This window comes from Chanodichthys erythropterus, chromosome 18 (genome assembly GCF_024489055.1).
Source record: "Chanodichthys erythropterus isolate Z2021 chromosome 18, ASM2448905v1, whole genome shotgun sequence".
Lineage (NCBI taxonomy): Eukaryota > Metazoa > Chordata > Actinopteri > Cypriniformes > Xenocyprididae > Chanodichthys > Chanodichthys erythropterus.
Genome location: NC_090238.1, coordinates 14917670 through 14930270, shown reverse-complemented (window position 1 = coordinate 14930270; position 12601 = coordinate 14917670).

The following is a 12601-nucleotide window of genomic DNA, read 5'->3' as shown; positions in this document are numbered from 1 at the left end:
AAAAAAAAAAAAAAAAAGAACAAAAAACCTCTAAAAAAGCTTTCAGGTCTTAAGATAAGATATAAAAAGTCTTAAAAGTATAACACATTTCAGACTCCTCAACAAAATACAGTGAAAATGGATCAAGCCAATGCAATATCTTCTCACCTAACCAATCCAGCCACTGTGTGCTTGTTCCTTTGAAAATGGTCCCATACAGTTACTTTTCATGTACCGTAGCGACAAATATAATAAAACTTTGGGGAGGCATATCAAGAACATTAGTTTCTGCTAAACCTTTTGTTTCAAGCACATCATGGTGGAAACTCACACAGAAAACCCCTATATGTGAACAATTACTTTCTTCATCTCTTTTCAACGCAAAATGGCAACTCTGAGAATGACAAAAGGAATTCATTTTAGGTGGATTTGTAAGGCTGGAATCAGGTAGACGATCGATTTTTAACAGCACACGGTGGACCGAAAGTAAGAACGTGTGCAGAGGCTTTAAATGAACAGGATTTGATCTGCTTTCTCTGCCACCCTTTAAAACCTCTCCCTCTCTCTCTCTCTCTCTCGAACACAATCACTCGCTCATTCTCTTTCGGTCTCTCAGGCTATGCAGTATTTCTGTGAGGCTATTAGCACAATCAGACAGCAGCTGCACACTTGGCTGTATAACAGGTAAACACAAACAGGATTAGACTTGGCAGAACTGTTATGGCTACGCTCCTGAGGACAACTAGCTTGACAGTTCACTTTTGACGGCCCAAGCTTTTCCCTCAGAGCGCCATTGTTTGCTTGTAACAGGCCTTCATTTGCGCAGGCACAGAAGTGTAAGACATCGATTATGGTCTATGTGCTGTCTCTCCAGTCATTCGACCATTGTTAGTTAAACTCTGACAACCTGGTGTATTCAAGGTCTACTCTCAAAAGGAAGGAAAATCAATTGGGGGTGATTGTGCGTTACCCACAAGATGACATTAACATGCCGCCTGGAGTTTGGTGTGCTTTGCTGTCCATCACAAGGCTGGAGAAAACCAAAACAGATGAACACAAGTCAAAGGTAAAGATTCCTATGATTTGAAGAGTCTCTAGCACAGAAATGCTAAGGATAACAGAACAGTTGGCCTTTGATCTGGCACAGGAGACCATCTGCAATGTGATAAATGTGTTTCTGGGGCCAACGAACAGTCCCACATCAGCAAATCAGACCAGCGCAGTATGTGGTCAAGGTAAGGTGAGAGTACAAAGGGTGTTCAAAGAGGAAGACAACTTTGTTCTTTCCTCCCAGAGTGGATCATTTATTGTGCCTCTGGATGACAGGGTGTCCTGAAAGAAAAAGTCCTAAAACATGTCTGATTTAGATGCTGTACTAACACTAGTAGACAAAACCTCACTGTCAGCAAGTACTTTCTCACTTATACAAGCCACGTTATAAATCTTGACCATGCACCGTGACGAAAAGCGCCGTCAAACAAACTCGTTAAGGGTAAAATTGAGTTGTGATTTTGTGGTATATATCAAAGTCCTGTGATCTTGTACGGGAGGGTGAAGTCGGACTTGGCCGAAGGGACGGATCCAACTCTGATCAGATGGGATGCCGGACGAAAGGCTCTTACACGCGTAAGCTCTGCTACCCAAGCGAGAGACATGATGATGTATTACCTCTGGTGCTTGGGTTCCACTGGCAACGGGCACAGCGAGACTTCCAACACCCCTTCCAGCACCAATTACAATTTAGGAGTGTCTATGCCAGCAGGGGGGTTTTCCATTCAAGCTTCTGCCATTTCGAAATGAACACAAAGCTTTGTGTCAATCCCTCACTCCCCAATCTGTCCACTCATTCACGTGCCGTCTCACTCCATTGTTCACAATTACTTTTTCCCCAGTCGTCGCCTCTCGTTCCCTTTCACCAAACAGAAAAAATTACTCTCCGTTCCCCACAGACGAGAGTGTCTCTTCAGCAAGGAATCTGCAGTTTATGTGAAGTGTAGTATTTATTACTACATCATGCATTATGCAGACCCCATTTCAAGAAAGAGGCTCAATAATGTATCAAGTGAACAGCATATCTGGTAGTATACGGCACAGCCCGCATAGCCGTTCCTGGTGACTGCGGAACTCAAGAGTATTGTAGTGTCTGATGTTATAAAGACCCCCTTGTGTACGTCTAAGTTTCCTAGAATCATATTTTCACATGGTATGCATCTGCAACAGAAGCAGATTAAGAAGTCTAAAAGGGTTACTTCTCTCTCCTGAAGCCTTAAGCAAACTGTGCAATGGTTTCACCTGAAGTAGTTCAATCATGAAAAACAAATTAGCAATTTGACATGTTAACTGATGCAAGATACACACTGACACACTTAAAACACTAATTTTTCTTTACTGTGGCTGCAAGTGACACTGTTACTATTGTTATACTTAGTCACAATGAAACAAAATATTCATTCTATATTGTAACATACACCCTAGTTGAATGGGTTATCGAAATAGGATAGGGACTGTTATGTGTTTTTGTGGATAAATTGATTGGAGAAGTACGGAATATGTCACCACAAAGAAGTTTCACCGGAAGACCGCGTTGAGATGAAGAATTATAAGGTCAAATGGAAAAGTATGAGGTCAAAATGAAACAAATGCACAAATGAATTGTTCACATTAGGGATTTGTATTGTTATTTTGTAATGATTACAGTGATACCATTTAAAACATCATAAACTGTTCAGATGAATAGTTAATGGTGAATTCTGTGACATGAGAAGGAAATCACAGTATCAGAGAACCTAGGCTAGACTTTATAATATCATGTCTGTTGCATGCATGTTGCAAGCTTTGTAATCCTTGACCATCAAAACATAGGGGTAGACATCACCTTTTCTGTGTTATCATGTTTGATTCAGAAGATATGATACAAAATACATAATTTGGTTATGGCGGAAAGTAAAATGGTTGCCATGGCGACAATGAGGCGTTTTTGTGATGGCTCATTTCTGAAAATGTTCAGGGCCCCAAACAGTACAAGTGTACCAAATTTCATGCTTTTATGAAAAAGTGAAAAATTTTTCACATATTACCTGGACTATAAGGACAACTTAACACGGAAGAGCTTTTACCACTTGTCACTTTATTGTGTTTTATGATATGAATTCAAGATTTGAATAACCTGCAGCTTTGCTGTAGAGAACTGCGCTATTACTTTCCAAAGTGATAAGACTTTCATCTGGTGGATGATTTAAATAAGTGAACAACATTTTCATAGATCTAAAACAAAGGAGGGTCTAGAGCCATATCTAAGACCAGATAGAATATCATGTCAATATTCAAAAGTAAGCAACATCATCGAAATCACTTAGCTATGCCATAGCAACAACCCTAAAAACCTCAGCAACCACTAGCTACAGAAACAAGAGATAGAAAGCACCACTCACATTGTTTTAGAAAATGGAAAAATATAGCTATATTAAAGGTGCTCTAAGCAATGTCACGCGTTTTTAGGCCAAAACATTTTTTGTCACATACAGCAAACATCTCCTCACTATCTGCTAGCTGCCTGTCCCCTGAACACACTGTAAAAAAACGCGGTCTCTGTAGTCGCCACAAGCTCCGAAAATGACAATAAAAACAAACTGGTGCAACCTGGACCACGAAACATAATAAACATGCTCCAGGCAATAACCAACAAGAATGATTTTAAATGCGAGTTCATGACTGTTTCAGGAAGCACGGAGGGGAGGGGGAGGAGGAGGGAGGGTCTAGCTAGCCTCTGTTTTGTTTGACAACACTTCGAACGTCAACAGGACGTTACTCCACCCAGGATCACTTAGAGCACCTTTAATGAACCTTTCTAGGTTTGTTGTTTAAAAATACGAATTGACCCTTCGCCGGGAGTTTGATTGAAAAGCGATCTAACCAATCATAATGCCGAATCTGCCATTTTGTCTGACAAAGCAGTCAGGAGTTAGAAGATTAACCTCAGTGGAATTGAACTTGAAAAATGGTGTGTATTTACGTCTTTCTGCATTTTAAACATTCCTTATCATGTTCATTCATGTTTATTTGATGCTATGAATCAACTAGTAGGAAAAGATGGCTGGTTCACGAACTGCTTGAGCTGAGGCGCTACAGCAATCTGTCGCAACCCCTAACGGTTTTTATTGTTCGAATTTCTTAAAAAATTAACACAATTTGAAAGCGGGGACTTTGTTTAATATCATAAGTAACCTGCTCTGTCTTGTCTGTCGATGTGTTGTCAGTGTCCTCTTTGCTCTGCAATGTATTTTTCACTGCGTATGGCATGACAGCGCCACGGCTTGTCGGACAAAGCAACAGTAACTAAGGGGGGGGCGGATCTTTGCGAAGGGTCAACTGATACAACTGCACAATTAATTAATGCACTTGGGTAGCACTTTATTTTACAGTACGTGTACTTTCCTGGTACATATATAGTAATTATATTGTACATACAGGTAAAAGAGTGGTAACACAAGGTACTTACCTGACATGTATGTACATGGGAACTAATAAGAAACACTGCTGTACTTTCCAATGGTACATACATGGTAACTACTTTGTACCTATAGACAAGTGTTGGGTAATAACAGGTGCTTACTTATAGTGTCCGTATATGGTAACTAACAGACACATTACTGTACTTACTAATGGTATGTAAATGGTAAATATTTTGTACTTACAGACAAGTGTGGGTAATAACATGCACTTATTTATGGCAACTTGTAAGACACATTACTGTACTTACTAATTGTTTAAAATGCTTAAGCTTATTATTGCAAAGGTTAAAGAGCTGGTAATTCCTTTGTAATGTTTATGTACAAGGATGCACTTTATTTTACAGTCCTATTTCCATGTACTTATTATGAACGTACTAGTGAATATACCAGTTAGTTAATGTGTAAGTTACACCTGGTAAGAGCTGGTAATCCCTATGTAATGGTTATGTACAAGGGTTCACTTTATTTTACAGACCTATTTCCATGTACTTACTCTGAACGTACTAGTGAATATACCAGTTAGTTAATGCGTAAATTACACATTACTTAGGGTGAGGTACAAGCATGGTTCAAGATATGTCTTGAGTACTGGATGATATACTTTTGCGGTTCAACTTGCCTAATCTTTACAGGACAATAATTCACTTAATAGGGGTATTTTGATGACATACATACAGATCAGTAACACTACTGTACTTGGTATACTCAGTTGTCATGTGTCAAAAGCCTTGCTTAAAAGGACTACTTGATAAGTATTAACACTATGAAGTGCTGTATAGTTACTGCAGTGTATCATTTTGGTAAGCACATTTGTTTCACAGTAGTTAAGTGTCTGTTATTTGTGTCCACACTTGTCCGTGAGTACAACATAGTTACCATGTATATACCACTAGTAAGTACAGTAATGTGTCTTACTAGTTGCCGCACATAAGTGCCTGTTATTACCCACACTTGTCTGTAAGTACAAAATATTCACCATGTACATACCAATAGTAAGTACAGTAATGTGTCTGTTAGTTACCATATACGGACACTATAAGTAAGCACCTGTTATTACCCAACACTTGTCTATAGGTACAAAGTAGTTACCATGTATGTACCATTGGAAAGTACAGCAGTGTTTCTTATTAGTTCCCATGTACATACATGTCAGGTAAGTACCTTGTGTTACCACTCTTTTACCTGTATGTACAACATAATTACTATATATGTACCAGGAAAGTACACGTACTGTAAAATAAAGTGCTACCGGCACTTGAAATGTCAGACACTATAAAAAGTTCAGCATTCAAATGACAGTTCCACATGCTGCATGAATCTCTGTTCTGTGTGTTCTTGATAAAGGAAGGCCTTTTAAGCGCCAATAATGAGAAAACAACAGCAACATACAGTGGTTTTATCACACTTTTAAGAGTAATCAGCCATCTGAGAGCTGTAGAGAACCAGGAGGTTTCCAACACACAGCAAGTGATGAAAACACCTGCTCACCTGCTGCACTGACATTTATGCTAATTGTTTGATCCCATCTGTGAAGCAATAGAAATTACTGAAGCAAACAGTTTACTGGCAAACATTCTGTGTTCCCAACACATCTTTGCATGCCATGTGTGTTAAGCATCCTATAGTTCTGTGTAATTATTCCTATCATAATGATTTCATAATTAGTATACATAACCTCTCCACTCATCCTTTCGCCCAGAATCTGATTTCAACAACCAACCCTTCCCTAAAATCTCATTAAGTATTTCATTTGAATAGCTGTATAGAAAGTCTATACAGAGAAGGAAGGGTTTTTTAATTTGCCTGCAGCACCGTGGCGCAGCAGATGGGAAATGATGACAGCTCAAGATCCCTGTACAGTCTTAGCTCTCTGTACTGTCTGCATCAGAGACGTGGTCGTGTTGTAATCTTTTATTCACATCAGTCACAAATAATAGAGTGTCAGCTACAATGCGATGCACATTGGTGATGATGAGACAAGGCAAAATTCTGAATTTAAAAACGGGTGTTTTTTCAATCCATGAGTATACATTTGAATTGAATGCCCCACTGGATGTTGAATTGGAATCTGAATGGGAATGACTGCAAGAACTCAGAAGAAACATCAATCATGGGAGTTCTGTTTTAGTTATTAATTAAGTTGCTTTATATTGTTTGGCTCGAGTGCATTCTTTGAAATAAATATATTTAAAAATGTTTATTTAATAATTTTATTTGGTGTATAACTACACATACTACCATTCAAAAGTGTGTTTTTTTTTTAAATATTTTTCTTTAGCAAGGACAGACTAAATCCATCAAAAATGACATTAAAGCCATTTATAATAGTACAAAAGATCTCCATTTCAACTGCTCATTTGAACTTTTGATTTATTAAAGATCCTGAAAAAATAGATCCTTTGGGACATACTATGGATCCTTTAGGACATACTAATTCATCATAAATGTGTCTTTAACGGACAGCTCTGTTGTTTAGTTATGTGCATCCTGTCACTGTTAAAAAAATGCCCTGTTAATTATCTTGTCACAGTTACAATCATGCTGAGAACTCATGTGTTTGCTATTTGCAATGATGCATTTAAAAGTTAATGTCCGAACGCATCTCTACAATATCGTTCTTATCTTTAAGTTCACAATGCTTTTGCAGATATAATGTGTATAACTTTGAATAAATATCTTTTCGTCGGGTTAGAAACTGATTATTAATCCCTCAAACCTCTTTATCTAAACCTCTCTACTAAAAGGGTTAGTTCACCCAAAAAATGACATTTTTGTCATTAATTACTCACCCTCCTGTCATTCCAAACCTGCAAGGCCTTCGTTCATCTTCGGAACACAAATTAAGATATGTGCACAGTGCAGCGCTTCCAGGTTATACGTCAGAATGCTGGCTCAGTATTGGCCGATGCTGTACATGTGAGCACCACAATGCATGTGTGTTCTGCTGACGCAGGAGCTGGCCAATATGGAGACGGCATTCTGATGTATAACACGGAAATGCTGCACTGTGTATACAATGTGAACAGTGTAAGAGACTGACAGGGATAAGAAGAAATTGTTTTTGTTTTGTTTTTGTGCACAAAGTATTCTTGTTGCCTCATAACATTAAGGTTGAACCACTGTACCCAGGTGAAAAAAAGTACATTTCTATAATGTACTTAAAGTGCTCTATTTTCATGCACTAATTTTGTACTTAATGTACTAAAAATTATTCTTTAGTACTTCTTAAGATAATCTTAAGAACATCTTAGTGTACACAAATGTGCTATTTTGAGGATACTAAATATATTTTTCTAATACAGAGATAGTATGTTAAAAGGACATTTTAGTTCATATTTCACATGGACTATTTTAATGATGTCTTTACTACCTTTCTGGACCTTGAAATTGGTTATGACATTGCTGTCTATTGAGAGGGCAGAAAGCTTTCGTATTTCATCAAAAATATCTTAATTTGTGTTCTGAAGATGAACGAAGGTCTTAGTAGTTTGGAACAACATGAGGGTGAGTAAATAATGACAGAAATTTCATTTTTGGGTGAACTAACCCTTTAATCATCGGACTTGCACATCAGTCATGTTTGTAGTTTTTTAACACTTTTTATTCGTGTTTGTAGTTCTAATCAAATCCTTGTCCAACACACAATGGGTTGTGGGCAATATTAGCCGTTAGAGTGGGTGCAGATGTCCACTTCAGATTCTAACTGGAAAAAGTAGACCATTCGGGTATCTTTGGAATACTTATTTCAACATACTACAATTTGGGACACACTAATTCTAATTTCAAATATTTAGGATGGATGGTATGTGAATTGAGACGCAGCATCTGTTCCTGTTTTGGGCGGGTTCTGATAGGTGCTTTAGTTCAGTTTCCTGTGTTTCAGTTTGTTTCTATGGTTTCTCATTGATTGATTGATTAAGTGTTGCACCTGTTCTCTATTTCGTTGATTGGCTTGCCTTGTGTATTTAAGCTCTGTGTTTCTTTCAGTTCATTGTCTGTTTTAATCACAGTATATATTTGTGTTTGGAGTCCTGTGTTTTGTTTTAAGTTGGAATTTAATAAATCTACAACTGCTGCAATTAGATCCTTCTCTTTTTCCATTTTTAATTCAGTGACACTGAAGACTGAATGATGCTGCTGAAAATACAGCTTTCCAGCACAGAAATTATTGACATTTTAAAATACATTAACATAGAAAACCCCAGCTGATAAATTTCTTCAGTAATGTAGGTGCGACTGTTTGCATGCTGATTCAAGAAAATCTAAATGCTCTTATAAAGACAGAATGTGCAATACTGAATAAATGGATTATGCAATATGAGTCATATGTTTTAATACAGCGTACTGTACCCTCATTGAGTTAATCCTCCTGCTACATTATCAGACAGAGAATTAAGCCCCATTATATGCAACCATTACACCGTAATCTATTTTTCCCCGTTTCCTCTTCCAACCAAGAACTGCTGATTTTTCACAAAACAATATTAAAAACAGCAATTTGAGAAATGAATCCTAGACGTTCACTTCCGGAATGAGAAACATTAAACCCACTTCATGAACTGGTATTTTAGATGTCATTCAATTGCAGTGGCATTTGACCTTGAATCATAGATAAATTATGCACATGAATCGTAACACGAGCCTGGTCCGAAGCAAAGCCAAGTACTTTAACAGCGTAACAGCACTACCTGTTCCATTATGCACAATCAACCTCCATAATGGGCCTGTCTGCAAACAACACAGGAGACAGCCACGTGTGATACCGAACACTCTTTGGCCTGGATGTGGCACCCCAGCAATGAATACAAGGACAAAGGGAAGGACGCACAGGATTCTAACTGTGTGGCAAAGGCCTACCTGAACAAGCATGTGGAGGGATGACTGTAATTTGAGAGTTGTGTTGATGTGCTTGCCTTGAACCAACGAAAAAAGCAAGCTGTAAGCAGGTCTGGTCCATTTTGTTGCAGCTGTCAGAAATTATAGGCTGGGGCTCTTTAGAGGCTTTTTGTGGCCCTTGGGGTCAGAATCAAAAAGAAAGATTTGATGTGTTCCACTAGATAGGCTTTATTACGAGTCTATGTTTTAAAAAGCTTTACTCAAGACCTCAGTGATCCCTGTTAAAGTTCTCCTAAGAGGCTACTAGCTGTGAAGAGGCGGCAGACAGTTTGAAGCTCCCATCACAAACTAAACTATGAGCCTCGGCTCTTCCCTTCACTCTGCTGCCCACATCAGCTAGTATGTTGGCTACTGAACCTCTGTCCAATTAAAATCACTCTGCTTGGACCGTTTCCCAGTTCAACTGCATTGGCAGAGAGCACTAACGTTCAGACTGGGAAAGATGAAAACGAGTGCAATCTCATTCAGCCAGACTTGCATCATCGATGTTTCTACTTTGAAAGGTGAAGATTATTACAAAGCACTAGACTTTCTGGAAACAAATTATTTCAGTTAGGGATGGGCGATAAAATGATAATAATCGCAAAATAATTTTCCTTGATAAATTATAACAAAAGTTCAATAAGTGTTCGATATAATGGGCAAATTCCAATCGGAAATGAGCATCCCTATGCCCTACTCACTCCAAAGAGCAGAACCCTTGAAGTGAGGACTCATCACCCTGGGTCACATGACCATAAACGAATAAATTACTTAAAATGTGACCATTGCATGTGCCCTTCACTAACAGACTTGTGGAAGGGTCCTTCGTGAAGGGATTCAGTTCACTCTCATAATGGTTATTATAATGGGTTCCATTATCTTTTGATGCGTCGCATCGCGCCGCTCACGTCCGGTGTACACAACTCTTCCGCTTCCATTATACTGCGCCACATGGCCTCACCCACTTTGTTGCGTGTTCCCAGGGGCAATGTTTATGTTAATAGCAAGGGTTTATGATGTCACCAACCCGGGAAGAAGCTCTTTGTAGTCCAAACCAGACGTTTTTGTAGGCAATACACTGCCATAACTTTAAAAGACAATATCTCTGTTTGCATTAAACGTTCAGCACTGTAACTTTGCAGATACTGTTTATGCTCAACCAGCAACATTACACACTAACTAAAGTTAAAAAAGTGAAATACCCTGCCTTTAATAGACTATAGCAGTTTTGGGGCTACTGTTTTTCATAACAAATTTCATAGAAACTATATAGTTACTTTTTTACCATGGTAGTGAGGTGCAATGTGTGTTTTTACCGGCTGTGGTTTGATCCAAATACTATGGAAGACCAAATTTTAATTTATAAAAACATACATTTTCATCTGCATCCCAACTCAAGCTACTGTCAAATATGCATTTCTAAGAGACAAACATGTAATATTTGTAATATTTGTGAAATGTTTATGTTTGGAAAGATTCTGATGCTAAAACTACAATTATCTGTCTGGTTTCTACAACTTTCACTCAGGAGCAAAAATCTGCCTTTTGTAAGAAATAAAACTTTGACATTTATCGTGATGATTATCATTGATAAAGACTGATATGAAGAATCTTATTGTGCTAATTACTTTTACTTTATCACCCACCCCTAGTGTTTGACATGATTCAGAGTATGTTTTTATCATCCTTTTATGGTACAGAGATTATGGTAGCAACTTGTGGATTGCCATCTCAGCACTAATATAAACATTATCTAGTGAAAATCAATTATAGTTTTATGCTTAATAGACTTTTGCTGATAGTGGGCTAAGAGTATGAACTCGTAGACTCAAACGGCAGTATCCACAGCCTTGCACGCAGACAGAAACTCCATATATTGTAAAAAAAAAAAAAAAAAATACACACAATATTTTCTAGATGCTGTGGTAAGGAAATCAATAGCAACACTGCAGTTCTAGCCAATTCTAATTGCATTTCAAGTTAGGGATGTTGGGCTACTGTCTACTGTTTTACAAGGACCAACAGCGCTCTCTAATGGACATTTTAAAAAGGACAGCCTCTCCGGGAGTTGGTGAACCACATCAACTACCTCGTTTCCTTTCACTGTCTCAGAAGATTACAAAAGGGTATCAGGTTCAGACAGGCCCTCAGAAGAAGGACTGCTTCAGCTGCTTCTGTGATCCATCAAAGCACTTCCTGTCTTCAGAGCTGTAATACAAAGGATTAGCAATCATATCAATGATGGTGCTTTTCCTGATTCTGACCAGCTGCCGCATGAGAAAATAAAGTAAAAAATGTGCCATGGTAACCATAGTTTCAACCAAATTAATAAATTATTGTTTGAAGGACAGAACAAGTTGGAATTTAATAGCAACAATAGTATTTTGGTGGAAACTATAGTTGCCATAGTATATTTATAAGTGTTGTTATATCACTTCTATAAGACATAAAATCCACACACAAACAAAAAATCTTGTGAATTTAAATGAATAAATTACAATATATATATATATATATATATATATATATATATATATATATATATATATATATATATATACCAGTCCCCCTTAGTTACTGTTGCATTGTCTGACAAGCCATAGCGCTGTCACTCCACACACATTGCGGAGCAAAGTGGACACTGACAACACGTCGACAGACAAGACAGAGCAGGTTTCTTTTACTTATGATATTAAACAAAGTCCCAGATTTCAAATTGTGTAATTTTTTAAGAAAATTGAACAATAAAAAACGTTTTGTGGCTCTTTAATGTTGTGACAGATCGCTGTAGCACCTCAGCTCAAGCGGCTTGTGAACCGATTATCTCTTCTTACTAGTTAATTTCTAGCATCAAATAAACATGAATGAACATAAGGGATGTTGTTTAAAACGCGGAAAGACGTAAATATACACCATTTTTCAAGTTCAAGTCCACCGAGGTTAATCTTCTAACTCCTGACTGCTTTGTCGGACAAAATGGCGGATTCGGCGTTCTGTTTGTTTAGATCGCTTGTCAATCAAACTCCCGGCGAAGGATGATCTTTCTTAAAGCAGAAATAAGTAACCTTTTTTACCTTCAAATATAGTTTTCTAAGTCCTTACGATGGTTAATTTACATGTAGTGGTGTGTTTGAGGCGAGCACTAACCCCCTCTGGCACGTCTACGCCAGAATACAGCACTTGCAAGTTGAGCTCAATGAGCTGCACCGACCCGAAACAATCTCGCCTCATGT